At 39.1% G+C, this 14,588-nt stretch overlaps 1 long non-coding RNA gene across 3 annotated transcripts in view; it reads left to right on the plus strand.

Moving 5' to 3' along the window:
* Positions 1-14,588, plus strand: part of LOC123853832 (uncharacterized) — an 85,392-nt gene that overhangs the window by 22,021 nt on the left and 48,783 nt on the right. For 2 of the 3 annotated variants that reach the window (XR_010408369.1, XR_008507144.2), the window contains exon 3: positions 6,857-7,034. This is a non-coding gene — a long non-coding RNA (uncharacterized LOC123853832). Of the gene's footprint in view, positions 1-6,856; positions 7,035-12,792; positions 13,636-14,588 lie in introns of those variants that run through there. The other variant, XR_010408370.1, reaches the window with a different exon arrangement.

Below are 14,588 nucleotides of genomic sequence, written 5' to 3' on the forward strand. Positions count from 1 at the left end.
AGGCTGCATATTGTTCATAGCTTCACATTTCTGCAACCAGGGATGCATCTTGCAATTCCTGCCAGATAGTTGAGCATAAGTTTGACATTTATGCAGCAAGTATTCATCATTGGAGATATGACCACAGCGCCATATTTTTTCTTGCAAAACAATGACTGGTTCACGAGATCTAAAAAAGATATTCAGGAGTAGATAAAAGCCATGTTATTTATTTATTTTTTCCTGAACTACATGCAGGAGGCTTTCTTATCCCATGCCAAGTAATGCAGTTGAAAGCAGGAGAAATTGTGAAATTCCACAGACCCAGATGAAAGACATTTCAAAGCAATGAGAAGCTGTTGTGATTGATTGTAGCAGGACCAAGACAGCATTAACATCAAAACTCGCAGAATGGGTGTCAGTGTTAAAAGAATAGCCCAGAGGAGGATCTTTGATAGCGTGAAGGGTGATTTTGTGTGGAAAGATGTGAATGAACATTGACGACTCTGATTTGAAAACCAATTTAGAACATTCAGACTGCAAATGTTTGATTTCTCTTGTATTTTTTTCTCATTAAGACACACGATATATAGTAAACAATTGCTAAATTGTAGGTCTAAAGCAGCTCTTTCAATAGGTAGACAGTAAAAATTCATCTCATAATTTTCTTGCCAATGTCTTATTTACTTTTAACAGGTATAGAAAATAATGGTATGTCCTTTGGCTGATGGCATTTCAGATTTGATGAAAAACAGCAATACATGTAGAATTCTCTGCACCGTGCCATGGTTACTTTATTTTTGTCCTATTTTACCTCAGTAAGATTTACAAAAACTTAGAAAAAATATATTCCTGTTGTAGCCAGTCTTCAAGAGGCTTCCCAGTGGTTCCTGCCTCCTGGTTTTCGTGCCTTTACGTGATCCCTTTCCACACTGAATAGGGCTCGGTTATGTGGCTAATAGGACATCTCAGAAATGATAGAGCATGGCTTCATAGGCTAGGTAATTCAAATGTTGCCGAGTCCATCTTACTGTCTTAGATCACTCATTCTGGGGGAAACCAGCTACTGTGTCATTAAACAGTCCTAAGTAGGGGGTATATGATGAGGAAATGAGCCCTTTTGCCAACAGCCACAGTGATTATAAATATTTATGTAAATAGTATCATTCTCTTTGTGTGTTTCTATAACCTACTTTTTTATACAATAAGCTTGTGGATCACCTTCCATGTTAATAAATAGAGACCATTATTGGGAATGAATGCAAAGTACTCCTTTGTATGTATCTGCCATATTTTGCTTATCTAATCCCTTATTAATGGACTTTTAAATGACTTCTAATTTTTCTGTCCTGTAAAGGATGCAGCAATAAACATTCTTCTATAATTGCTAGACTTGCGACTGCTAGTTAAAAAGTATGCTCATCCACATTTTGATATGTGTTGGCAAGGCACCCTCCAGAGGTCTTGCCCACCACTGTTTTATTTTTATGTAATAAAATTGATCTCTTTACTTTTTGAGTTCTGCTACTTCAAAACTTAGTAGAGTATTTGTTTCTGCTCTACCACAGTAATTTGTTTCAAAGACTTGGCATACCTTTGTGTCATTTTTCTATAATTTGACTAAAAAGATAAAACTTTAACTAGAGCACATAGGCTTTTGATTTCCTTCTTTATTAGGAATAAAGAAGACATATTTTCTTCAAGGGTCAGGTGGTTGAGGTAGGGTTTATTTTGGATAAATCTGTATTTACTATTCTTATTTCTATAAGTTATTCGTGACTCATTCTTGGAATAAATGCAAAAACAAGCACATAGAAAGAGATAAATAAAAAAACTCATGTTCTTCAACCGTCTCTCTACCATCAAATCCACTCCAGAGGTAATTGGTTTTATGACTTTGGTGTGTACCCTTCCGTTCATTTTCTTTTGTATTTACATATATAACATGTGCATAGAAAAACACATAGAGGGTGCCTAGGTGGCTCAGTTGGTTAAGCGACTGCCTTCGGCTCAGGTTATGATCCTGGAGTCCTGGGATCGAGTCCCTCATCGGGCTCCCTGCTCAGCAGGGGGTCTGCTTCTCCCTCTGACCCTCTTCCCTCTTGTGCTGTCTCTCATTCTCTCTCTCAAATAAATGAAATCTTTAAAAAAATAAAAAAAAAGAGAAAAAAAAAGAGAAAAACACATAGATCTGTTGTGTGTTGGCTTTAATATAAATGTGATCATCATATATATCTTGCAAAGTGCTTTTTCCACCCAGTACTATGACATGGTGGCCTCTGACAGTTTCTTTCTTCATTTCCAGACTTACCTCATTCCCCTTAACGGATATAGAGTATCTCCTAACATGGATGCACCATAGTTTATTTAACCTTTTCCAGCTGGTGGACATTTAGGTTGTTCCACTATTAAAAAAGATAATGCAGTCAGCAACTTTGTATTCATGTCTCTTTTGGGGACTCTTTCTCTAGGAGAGATAATAGAAGTGGAATTATTCCATCAAAGGAGAAGCATATTTGAAATATAGTTTTATTTATATCAATGTTTCTCCACCATTTTTTCATTATTACCCTCTGCTAAGAGAAAATTAAGTTAAACAAATATAGTAAATTTGGGATGCCTGGGTGGCTCAGCCGGTTAAGTATCTGCCTTCAGCTCGGGTCATGATCCCTCAAGTCCCACATCGGGTTCCTTACTCAGCAGGGAGCCTGCTTCTCCCTCTCCCCTGCAGCTCCCCCTGCTTGTGCTCTCTCTCTTTCTGACAAATAAATAAATAAATAAATCTTTAAAAAAAAATCCAAATTAGTAAATTAATGACTTAAATTAATTAAAATCAAAATAAATTAAATTTCACCCTGATGAGACAAATCAAGTGCTAAAGAATAAGAGGTAGAGTTGAACATTGTAATATCTAAGATATTTTTTGCCTCCAAGAACCATTTTTTGCCCCCTGGAGGGCAATATTGCCCCCGCTGAGAATGCACGATTTGGATCAACACAAGCTGACAACTTTTTTGTTGGGTGAACATATCGAGAAGACATCTCTTTCTTGAGAGGGCTGTAAGATGCCACATTTAGGTCTTGAACTCTTGCGGCAGTCAGCACTTGTGGCTTGCTGGAACCCTTAAAAAATATTTACCGAATTGAACCGAATGTTGACAACATAACGTCCAAGAACATTATCATGTTTGCCATGAAGCAGAGCAGAGAGACACTGCTAATTTGTTCTCCTTCTTCAGCCATTAATTGGTATTGTCAAGAACCCCTAGAACATCACTACATAATTCACGGAGGGAAAACACACAGAAAAGAAATAACTGAGCTAGAGGCTGTCACTCCTGGGAGCTTGCTCACGCATTCCTTTTAAACATAGCTTTGCATGTTTAAGGAGAATGGAATCTGGCCCAGGAGGCTCAAGTCCTTTGAAATGTGCTTTGCAACAAGTAGGATGGCAGGAAAACCAAGCCATTGCTTTGGTTATGGGAGAAAAACTTTGATGGCTTTGAAAGAAATTGGGGCCCTTCAACATTGGAAAACTGCAACATGAAAGGCATGACATGTAGACACAATTACTTTTAGCTCTGTAGCATGAACCTAACAATCATACCCATGTGAAAGGAAGGGGTTTTAAACAATCACAGAAATAAGACAGAAGTCATTAGCAGGGAGGCTTGGAATAGGGACACAGACACGGTTGCTATCCTGGTGCTGTGTGTGTGGGTGGGGGGCGGTGGCCGCGGGAAGGGAAGGAGGCTTATGTGTTACGTGCCTCTGTGTTTTGGAAAAGCTGTGTTCTGATCTTTCTGCCCTGCACTGGCTGTGTTATCTTGGGCAAAACGCTTGGTGACTCTGGTCCCCAGCTGAGTTGCAGGGAGCTGGAAGCCAAAAGGTTTTGCTCAAATCACTTGGGTGGAGAGATTTAATGTCAAAACATTTAGAACTGCAGCTGAGAGCTAATAAAATGCTAATGTTGGAATTAGGAGGCTTCCTGGAGTTGTAAGGAACGTTTTTATGCATGTGTGAATGTTTTTATTTCCATAGTTATGGTTTCACTTTAATTAGATTAGAAAAAAATACAAGCACATCAAACCACTGATTTCATAGACAGTATTTATTGCTTAGGATGTAGCTTTTAAAAAACAAACTCATTGTAAATTGATTTAAGTAAAAATAATATGTAAGCGTTGTATATGGAATTTTTTTTTTTTTTTAAAGACTGAAGATGTTTCTGGAATGCATAAAGTTCGGGAATAGTGATTTATGCCATTCCTCCCTGCGACTGGCTACACTAGCTACCATTTAGTGTGCACCTGTCAGAAGTGGTTAAAATCATTCACTATGTCTTCTGTAGCTGGAAAGGAAGAACGTGGAAGGAATTTCCAAGATGATTTCAGCGCCCTTGTTAGGTATCCAAAATGCAAAACACTTCTTAAAAATAGTAAAAGCTACCGTCTATTGAGGGTGCACTGAGCCGAGGGCTATTCTAAATGTTTTATGTATGCAGTTTCATTGAATCCTTACAACCACCCTAGGAACTAGTTCCATTATGATTATCATCGTCCCCATTTTACAGATGAGGCAATTGAGGTCCAGAGAGCACTTTGCTTAAGGGTCTGGAGCTAGTAAGTAAAGAGGGCAGGATTTGAACTCAGGCAGACGAACTCTGGAGCCCGCTCTGTTCTCCATGCTCATTGTATGATTCTACACAACTCCCACCATGAAACATCCCTCCTGCTGGAGCAGTGGGGGCCTCATTTTTTTTTAAGACTTTATACTTTTTAGAGAAGTTTTGTGTTTAAAGCAAACTGAGAGGAAGGCACAGAGATTTCCCATAAACTGCGCCCCCTCCCCCGCCGTCACTCCCCCAATGCATGGCCTCTGAACATCATTCCCTAGAGGGGTACGTTTGTTACACCTGATAAATCCACACTGACCCATCATCTTCACCCAGAATCCATAATTTACCTTAGGGTTCACTCTTGATGTTATTGTGTGTTTATGGGTTTGGATGAATGTATAATGACACATACCCCTCATTATAATATTTTACAGACTATTTTCACTGTCCTCAAGATCGTCTTGGGGCATTTTCACTCTGCCTTGAGGGGGGGCCCAAGATCCAGCATTTCTAACAAGCTTCCAAGTGACATATTTCCTGCAGGTCCTTGGATCACACTTCGAATAGAAAGAACCTTTTGTTTTTGCAGGAGGCATGGTTCTTGTCCTTTCTCCACTTACACTGTCTCCATGGCATCAGCTGAGCTCAGCGTGTGCATGAAGTTGGATACAAATTCATGGCAGTGAAACAGGATATTTGGCAATCGGAGGGGAGCCAGATTCCGCACATATGTGTCTATGGATTTCTCCCTTCCTTCAGTTTGTTGGCTAAAAAGGAGGCATATTTAGCATCTCTCTGAGAGAAAAGCAAACAATGGCCTCAGATCCACAGGGCACAAAGGCGTAGCCCTCTCTTTTTAGGGAAAAAGGGTTCCTAATACACTTGGAGAGGGTTCAGCATTGGTCTTGGGCTGCAAACTGGTTTTTAACTTTATGTAACATTTTGGCCCTTTTCCTAAGTAGAAGTGTTTCGAAATTGTTTGACGTCCCTGCTCTGGGATGTCTATAAAGAGACAAATTGTCCTTTCTTATGAGCTGACTTGGCAGGAAGGCATGGCCTGTCCCTCTTGCTGTCCAGAAATCTCCTAAACTTATGGCCTGTAACCTCTTTCTTTTGATCTTTTCCCAGGGTCCGCTTTGAGACTGGAGTTGGCCAGTCATGCTCTCCTGGTTTGCATTCAATTGTAGAAAATTGTCCTAGGTGTAACTCTCAGCCCAGAAGCCTCAGCGTATGAGAAGAACAATTTATATTTTTGAAATTCAGTCTAATTTCCATTTCAAGCCCCCATGTCACCAGGGTAGAAAACATTTAATTGCAGTTAACTTGGGGATTCTTCCTACTCTAGGATTGTACTTAAATGTGGGGGAGCTAGATGTCTGATGATCTTAGCTACTCTTTCATGTATTCTTTTTATATTTATTTTTATTTATTTTTAAAGATTATTTATTTATTTGACAGAGAGAGCACAAGAAGGCAGAGTAGCAGGTAGGGAGAAGCAGGCTGAGCCACCCAAGCACCCCTCTTTATATATATATTTATATATATATATATATTTATATATATATATATATTTAAAGATTTTATTTATTTACTTGAGAGAGAGAGAGCCAGCGAGAGAGAGAGAGAGCACAAGCAGGGGAGAGGAACAGAAGGAGAGGGAGAAGCAGATTCCCAGCTAAGCAGGGAGCCAGGATGTGGGGCTCAATTCCAGGACCCCAGGACCATGATCTGAGCTGAAGGCAGACTCTTAACCGACTGAGCCACTCAGGCACCCAAATGTAGTCTTTTTATAAGATGAGACATCTGCCACCCATTCTGGTCCTCCCTCATTGGCCTGAGCATGTCACTATAGAGACTTCCTTCTTCCTGTTTGTATGGTTCCTACATGGCTTTACTTGCCTTCAAGATTTCCAACAAATATTTTATCTAAGCTGAGAGTCCTTTCTAGGCCTAGGCTTTTAAAACATTAGAGCCAGAAAAATATTATTTTTTCCTACTGTTTCCTTGTTTACATCATCCCCTGAACCAATAAGCATAAAATAGCTTTGCTGTGAAAAAATGGAAGAAGGCTCAAAAAAGAGAGCATGGATTCAATTTGAAATAGATAACCTTGCTACAAAATCTAATGCCCTAGATGAATGTCATGCAATCTGTGTAGATCTAGGTGTGTTTTTTGACTCTTTTCCCACCCTGGACATGTTTTAATAATGCCATTATTCCCCTAAAAGTTAATCCTCATATTTGTTCTTCTCTATTCAGGTTCACGCATTGTCTGCTAAAGAAGTACGGAGTCCCACGTGGAGGGAGATCCAGAGCTGGCGAAGGAAGGAGGATAGCAGAGCACACCTGAGAACTTTGCGAGGTCATGGCTTGGGAAATGCAACTTACAGTGATTGGCCTAGCCTATGAGTTTGCAGCAAGGGGAGATAAGCTCATGGTAAGTAACCAGTGATTGAGATAATACCAGTAGGAAGTTTGCTTCACCGTGTATTATAGGGTGGTGGTTAAGGATATTGGCTTTGGAGTGAAAAAACCTACATTTGATTTCTGGCCCTGGCACTTCCTATACAGTAGACTTTGAGAAAGCTATTCCACCTTGCCGATTTTTCAAATGCCGGTAATAGGAGTGTGTGGTAGGACTATTTGCATGTTTGAATGAGGTACCGTAACGCATGCTTGGAGCTTGGCATAATGAGTGCCTGGCTTTTTGCAAGCACAGAATAAATGGTAACATGATATAATCATACACATAGGGTTGGTTTTCTGAAAACTTCCTCAGTTTAGTTATCTTCCAGGAGGTCCTTTGTTTGGTCCTTATTTATGAAGGTGGGAAAAACCTAAGAGGGACCAAAATCTCTATTGAACTATGCTTAAGGCCTCTAAGTAGGCATAGACACTGATGTAGATTTGCCATCATTCCTTCTACCATAGAAATTATGGTGCTAACACATTTTATTTTGAGCATGATGATTTAGAAAACTTAAGACCCTGGTTTTACTGTACAAGACTTGATGCAACTTGTAAAATATTCCCAAATGCTTGTGGGAAGACTAGGTTAGGCCATACTTGTGGAATCACAGCTGGAATCATAACCAAAAAGTAAGACACATGGTTTGTAGTTGGCAAAGGAAAGGATATTTTCACCCTAAACCTGCAGCTCATTTATATGAGTTGAGGCTGGATATTTATAAGCTGCAAAGCTCTAGACAGGTTCCCAAAAGTCCATGAGCAGGGACTGGTAAAATTTCTAGAGCTCTAAACTGAGTCTTATCATTTCAGAGTTCCTAAATATGGACTGAGTCTCAGTCTGTTGTTACTAGCATGGTTTTGGGGCCTCTGCTCCAAATTTCTAGACTCCTTTTATCCAGGAACCTAAGCTTGGGAATGACAAACATTCACCAACCTCTGAGTTCCAACAGAGATTGGTTGCTACTATGTCACCCAGCTAATCTCTTGGGATGTCTCCATGGAGCCCCTCTTCCCATGTATAGACCCTCCTCCACCTTTTATATGTTCCCCTCATCCTTTCTTCTACCTTTGCTTTTTCCTTTCTAGCCTACTCTTAAACAAAACAAAATAAACATCATAGAGATTGACCAATATCATCTGGTATGGCAAAAGTTATATCTTTGTCTAGTAGTCTAGTAAACTTTACCTCTTTCCAAACTTCTTGATACTTTTTTCTTAAGATTTTATTCATCCATTTGAGAGCGAGCACAAGCAGGTGGAGAGGGAGAGGGTGAAGCAGGTGATATAAGAATTCTAACTTTGTATGCATTCAATAATATGTCATCAAAATATATAAGGCAGTACAATTTTCATGAAAAAAAAAATATAATGCAGTTGAAAAATATATGTATAAGGCAAATATGGACAGAACCACAATTGTATTGGGAGATTTAGCACATCTGTCTCAGTGGCTGACAAAATAAGTGAATAAAGAAAACCAGCATCAATATACAAAATTTGAAAAACACAATTAATAAATTTGCTCTAAGGACATGTAGGGAACATGTAGTCAACAACTTAAGAATACACATTTATTTCAAGCACACAATAAAAATTGTATGTGGAAACATAAAGGAAGTCTCATCAAATTTAAGAGTGCAAATCAATGTTTCACTTCTAAACAAAATTCAATAAAGTTAAAAATCAACAACAACAAATGATGCTGGAATAACTAGACATGAATATACAAAAAGTGAACTCCACCCTGTACATCACATCATATATAAAAATTAATTCAAAGTAAATCTTAGACCTAAAGGTAAAAAGCTAAAATATAAAATTCTAGAAGAATCCATGGGAGAAAATCCTCATTGCCTTAGGGTAAGCAAAGATTTCTTAGGATAAAAAAGGACACTTACCATAAAATAAATGAATATATTGGACTTCATCAAAATTGAAAACTTTTAATTCAAAAGATAGTGTTAAGAAAATGAAGAGGCAGACCAGAGACTCAGAGAAAATATTGGCAATACATATATATGACAAATGATTTATGTCAAAGATAAAGGGCTATATAGCTCAGTGGTAAAAGGGCAATAACCCAATAAAATTGGGCAAAAGATTTGAATGGACACTTTATAAAAGAAGATATTGTAATGGTAAAAAAGCAATAAAGTGATGTTGAACATTATTAGTCATAGATAAATGCAAATTAAAACTACTAGGGTGGCTAAAATTAAAAAGGTGAACATTAGCAAATGTTGGTGGGGATGTGGAAAAATTAGAACCTAATTTATCACTGCTGGGAATGTAAAATTGTAGAAACTCTTTTATTATTATTATTATTATTTTTTTTTTGTAGAAACTCTTTAGAAAAAAGTTGGACAGTTTCTTCTCTTTTTTTTTTTTTCTTTTTTAATTGAATTTTTTCCCCTTTGTCTATTTCACTCCTCCCCCCACCCTGGCAACCACCAATTTGTTCTCTGTATTTAAGAGTCTGTTTTTTTTGAGTGTTTCTTTTTTCATTTTTTGTTCATTTGTTTTGTTTCTTAAATTCCACAAATGAGTGAAATCATGTGGTATTTGTCTTTCTCTGACTGACTTATTTTACTTAGCATTATACCCTCTAGGCCCACCCATGTTGTCGCAAATGGCAAGATCTCATTTTTTATGGCTGAATAATAATCCATTGTGTGTGTGTGTGTGTGTATATATATATATACACCACATCTTCTGTATTGATTCTTCTATGGTGGACACTTGGGTTGCTTTCATATCTTGGCTATTATAAATAATGTTGCAATAAACATAGGAGTGCATATATCTTTTTGAATTAGTGTTTTTGTTTTTTGGATATAAATATCCAGTAGTAGAATTACTGGATCATATGGTAATTCTATTTTTACTTTTTTGAGGAGCCTCCATACTGTTTTCCATAGTAGCTGTACCAATTTGCATCCCCACCAACAGTGCACAAGGATTCCTTTTTTTTGCATCCTTGCCAACACTTATTTCTTCTGTTTTTGATGTTAACCATTCTGACAGGTATAAAGTGAGATCTCATTGTGGTTTTGATTTGCATTTCCCTGATGATTAGTGATGTTGAATATTTTTTCATGTATCTGTTGGCCATCTCTATGTCTTCTTTGGAAAAATGTCTATTTAGGACATCTGCCCTTTTTTTCCCCAAGATTTTATTTATTTATTTGACAGAGAGAGAGAAAGAGCAAGCATGCACAAGCAGGGGAGTGGCAGGCAAAGGCAGAGGGAGAAATAGCTCCCCACAGAGCACACAGCCCAATGAGGGGCTTGATCCCAGGACCCTGGGATCATGACCTGAGCCAAAGGCAGACCCTTAACCAGCTGAACCACCCAGGCACCCCTGTGCCCATTTTTTAATCAGATTTTTTTCATGTTGAGTTGTATAAGTTCTTTATATATTTTGGATAGTAAGTTTCTTATAAAGTTTATACATTTATCATATGATTCAGAAGTTTCATTCCTAGGTATGTACATAAAAGAAATGAAAACATACATCCACAAAAAGAATTGGAGATCTTCCTCAACTTATGACGGAGTTATATCCCAATAAAGTCATTGTAAGTTGAAAATATCATTCAGTTGAAAAAGCGTTTAATACACCTAACCTACTGAATATCATAGCTTAGCCTAGCCTACTTAAACGTGCTCAAAACACTTCCATTAGCCTTCAGTTGGGCAAAATCATCTAACATAAAGCCTATTTTAGCTCATGTAACTTATTGAATACTGTACCGAAAACGAAAAACAGAATGGTCATGGGGGATAGAACGGTTGTCCATGTATCGGTTGTTTACCCTCCTGATTGCTGGGTTGAAGGGGAGCTGTATCTCACTGCCCCCCGCTCCGCATCATAGAGAGGCTCAGACCACATATTGCTAACCTGGGAAAAGACCCAAATTCAAAATTCAAAGTAAGTTTCTACTGACTTTCGTATCACTTTTGCACCATAGTAAAGTCTAAAAACAGTAAGTCGAACCATCATAAGTCTGGGACCATCTGTACAGAGAGTTGTTTATTGTCATTTTATTTATAAGAACAAAAAACTGGAAACAACCCCTATGTTCATCAGTGAATGGGCAGATTGTGACATACCCATTCAATAAAATACTCCTTCAGTGATAAAAAGAAACAAGCTACTGATAACATGTACCAACATGACTGTGTCTCGAAAACATTATGACGCATGACAGAAGGTCAAGAGTATATGACTTTATCCATGTGAAATTCTCTGGCGATCAGAACTAGTCTGTAGTGACAGAAGGCAGTTTAGTGGTTGTCTGGGGCTGAGGGTAGAGACGGAGAATATTTTCGAGTGAAGAAAATGGTCTGTATCTTAATTGTGGTGGTGGTTATGTAAGTGCTTACATTTTTCAAAACTCACTAAACCATATATTAAAAATGTGTTATATGGTACACAATTATAACTAAGTAAAATTGATTTAAAAAGAAAAAATCAATAACAAAAATATTAAGAAGTACACTTCTAAATAAACCCTGGGAGGAAAAGGTTACAGAAAGAGTAGTAGGAATCATTTAAAAAAAAAAAAAATCACTGTTCATATGGAACTTAACTTTTTAGTGGAATTCTAGTGAAAACTAGTGTAAGTTTAATGGGAAATAAGATTGTTTCCAACTTATCCCTGTTATTGCTAAGGTCGGACAAAATTTACAGTGAGGTAAATAATTGGAGAGAGGTGCTTACAGAGTTCTAAATGGTTGAACCACATATAAACCCTAGTCTGGGGTGAGAGCCCCTATTAGCTCTACTTGCTTAAGTTATACATGCCTCTCACTGAGATTATAGCTCTGTCAGAACAGGCACATTATACATCTGCGTTAACTCTTTGCATTTCGCTCACAAGGTGTACAGCGTTGTGGGGCTGAGCCCTATACCTGTTCCCAGACATTGGCTTTCAGGAAGTGGGGAGAAGGAATATTTGACTCAACTCCTAATAATGAGCATACTGACCTTTGGAAGAAAGCTACATTCAAGTTATCAGAGAACCCCCTGCAAATGTTTGCCATAATTATGCTACATCTGTAGCATAATTTGCCTCTCCTTAAATTTATGTTTCTAAGAAACATGCAGCAAAGGGAAAATGCCTGCGATATAATGCTAAGTAAAAAAAAAAAAAAAAAAGCACGTTACAAAATTCGATAGACACCGTCATAACAACTGTATATGAAACAGATGAATAAGAAAAAGGAGTGGGAAAATGTAGCAAATTCTTAACCCTGGTAGTGCTAGGATGGTAGGATTTGGGGTGAAATATATTTTCGTTCCCCTATTTTTTTTTACCAAAGCAAAGGAAATTCAAATGCATCAATTCTGTTCAATGGCAGGGCCCACTTCCTCCATTTCAGAAATGCTTGTGTGCGAGGCACGGTGGGAGGGAAGATTGAGTGTGTTGACTTTTGGCAGACAGGAAGGACTGAAATTCACCACTTGCTTTTCAATCTTTAAGTACACAATCAAATTATACAAAGGTAAACAGCAGGCATCCTTTCCAGCGTTGATTCTGAGAAGAGCCGTACCAAAAGCTCTCCTTCCCAAATTTCCTCCCTCACTGACCTGCCATGACCTAGAGATTTCAGGGAACAGGGTTCTGGTCGGGAGCAGAAAAAATGGGAAGGCACATAAATCCTAGGGGAGCATAGGAGCAGGGAATGAGTGGGATTGTCTCATGAGATAACTTCTTGCCCAGAACCAAGAAGGAAATCAGCAAGACCTTACACCCTGATAATTCAGGCTGCCATGGGCTCGGACACGTCCTGTCCACAACAGCCCAAGGGAAGGAACTTGGACTTCAGACTTAGATAAACGTGGGAGGAGAACCATTTGACCTTGGGCAAGTTACTTACCTTCGATGACCCTCAGCGTCCTCCTTGAAAAAGGTGGGTAGTAACAGCTATCAATATTATCCAGACTTTTTTGTTACAAACATCAGAAACTCACTCAAGCCAACTTCAGCACAACCCTGGAGAATTTATTTGATGGCTGCTGGAGTGTCCTCTAACTTAAGAAGAAAAGGAAGGAGGAACAGAAGGCCACTAGCAAACCAGGGACGATGATGTCTCCTTTCTTCTCTTACTTTTCTCTTGCTCATGTCTTCATGTTTCCACCCCACCCCCCAGGCTGGCTTCCGAGCTAATGATGGGGGAAGGTGGGAGGGGGGAGGATTGCTGTATAAACTTGGCTGTGAAAGTGGTTATTTTAAAATACTTGTTTGGGGACTTTCCATATTGGTGACACAGATCTTCGGAATTGTTTCTCCTATTGACTAAAGTGCCTCAGAGTTTCTGCTTCTTGTCTTTGCTGCTACGGTAGCCTGCCTTGAGTGCATAGAAAAAGCCACACCATGTTTTCCATTGCAGCCTAGGATGGGATTTGTCCGTGTCTTCTGCAGGCTGTTTTGTCCACCACAAGCTTGTTTTGTTGGCTTGTAAACTTTCAACAGCTGGTGAAGAGTCGGGAGGAGTGGATGAGAAACCCCCCGCCCCCACCTTTTTTTTTTTTTTAAACTTGCACAACAGTGGAGGAAATTGTTCATGACGAGGACTAAAGTTTTCTGAATTAATATACCCCATTCTTTATATGCATGATTACAAAGAGATTGACCAGAGAGGGGAGGGAGGGAGGGAGGGAGGGAGGGAGGGAGAAAGAAAGACTAAAGCCAGAAATACTAACAGGTTATGATTTTCATCTTACCTCTACGGATAAATTCTATCCTGGAGTCAGGACAGGGGTCCGTGAAATGCAAAATTTCCACTTTTAATAACTCTAAAGAAGGTTGTCCTACCTTTTCATAGTTAAAACTGACAGCCTCAACCCACAGAGCGGCTGGCCTTTTCCAAGTTCGGAGAAGAGACACTTGGATTGGACCAGCTTGGGCAAGCTGCCCCTTTCTAGACGGATCATCTGGGGGCCAGGGAGTGAGGTCACATCATGCAAAATGGCTTCCAAGGAAGGGCTCACCACTCTGGGCAAGGGGCCCAGCAACAGGACCATGGGATGCTGGACCTCCACTTTGTGAAGCATCTGCCGCACATCCTCAGGAGGTGAAGACTGGATTTATGTTAAAACCCGGCACCGTGTTTGAGATTAAACAAAACAAGCATTTATTTCCTTTTCTGAAGCATGACCCTGTTTCCTGAGATCTTGGAATGACTTACCCAACGCTGGTTACTCCTGGTTCTGCTGATGTGTCTGTGCCAGGGAGGGGGTAAAATGGTACGTGTTCCTAAGAACCCGAAGAAACTGCTGAAGTAAGCAATTGTCTTTGAAATGGTAGGACACCCTTCTTTATGGTTATTAAAAGTGGAAATTTTGCATTTCATGGACCCCTGTCCTGACTCCAGGGGTAGCTTTCAATTTTCATTTCATTCATGAAATACTCACTCTCGGTAATACTCCAGGTCTACACAGAGCTATACCTTGACCTCCCAGGTTATTTCGATAATCCTCACAGGAGTCCTTTGGAAAGGGCAGGCATCATAATCC

Source organism: Mirounga angustirostris, unplaced genomic scaffold, assembly GCF_029215605.1.
Source record: "Mirounga angustirostris isolate CCGP_5_RB_7025 unplaced genomic scaffold, mMirAng1.0.hap1 SCAF_17, whole genome shotgun sequence".
In the NCBI taxonomy this organism is placed as follows: domain Eukaryota; kingdom Metazoa; phylum Chordata; class Mammalia; order Carnivora; family Phocidae; genus Mirounga; species Mirounga angustirostris.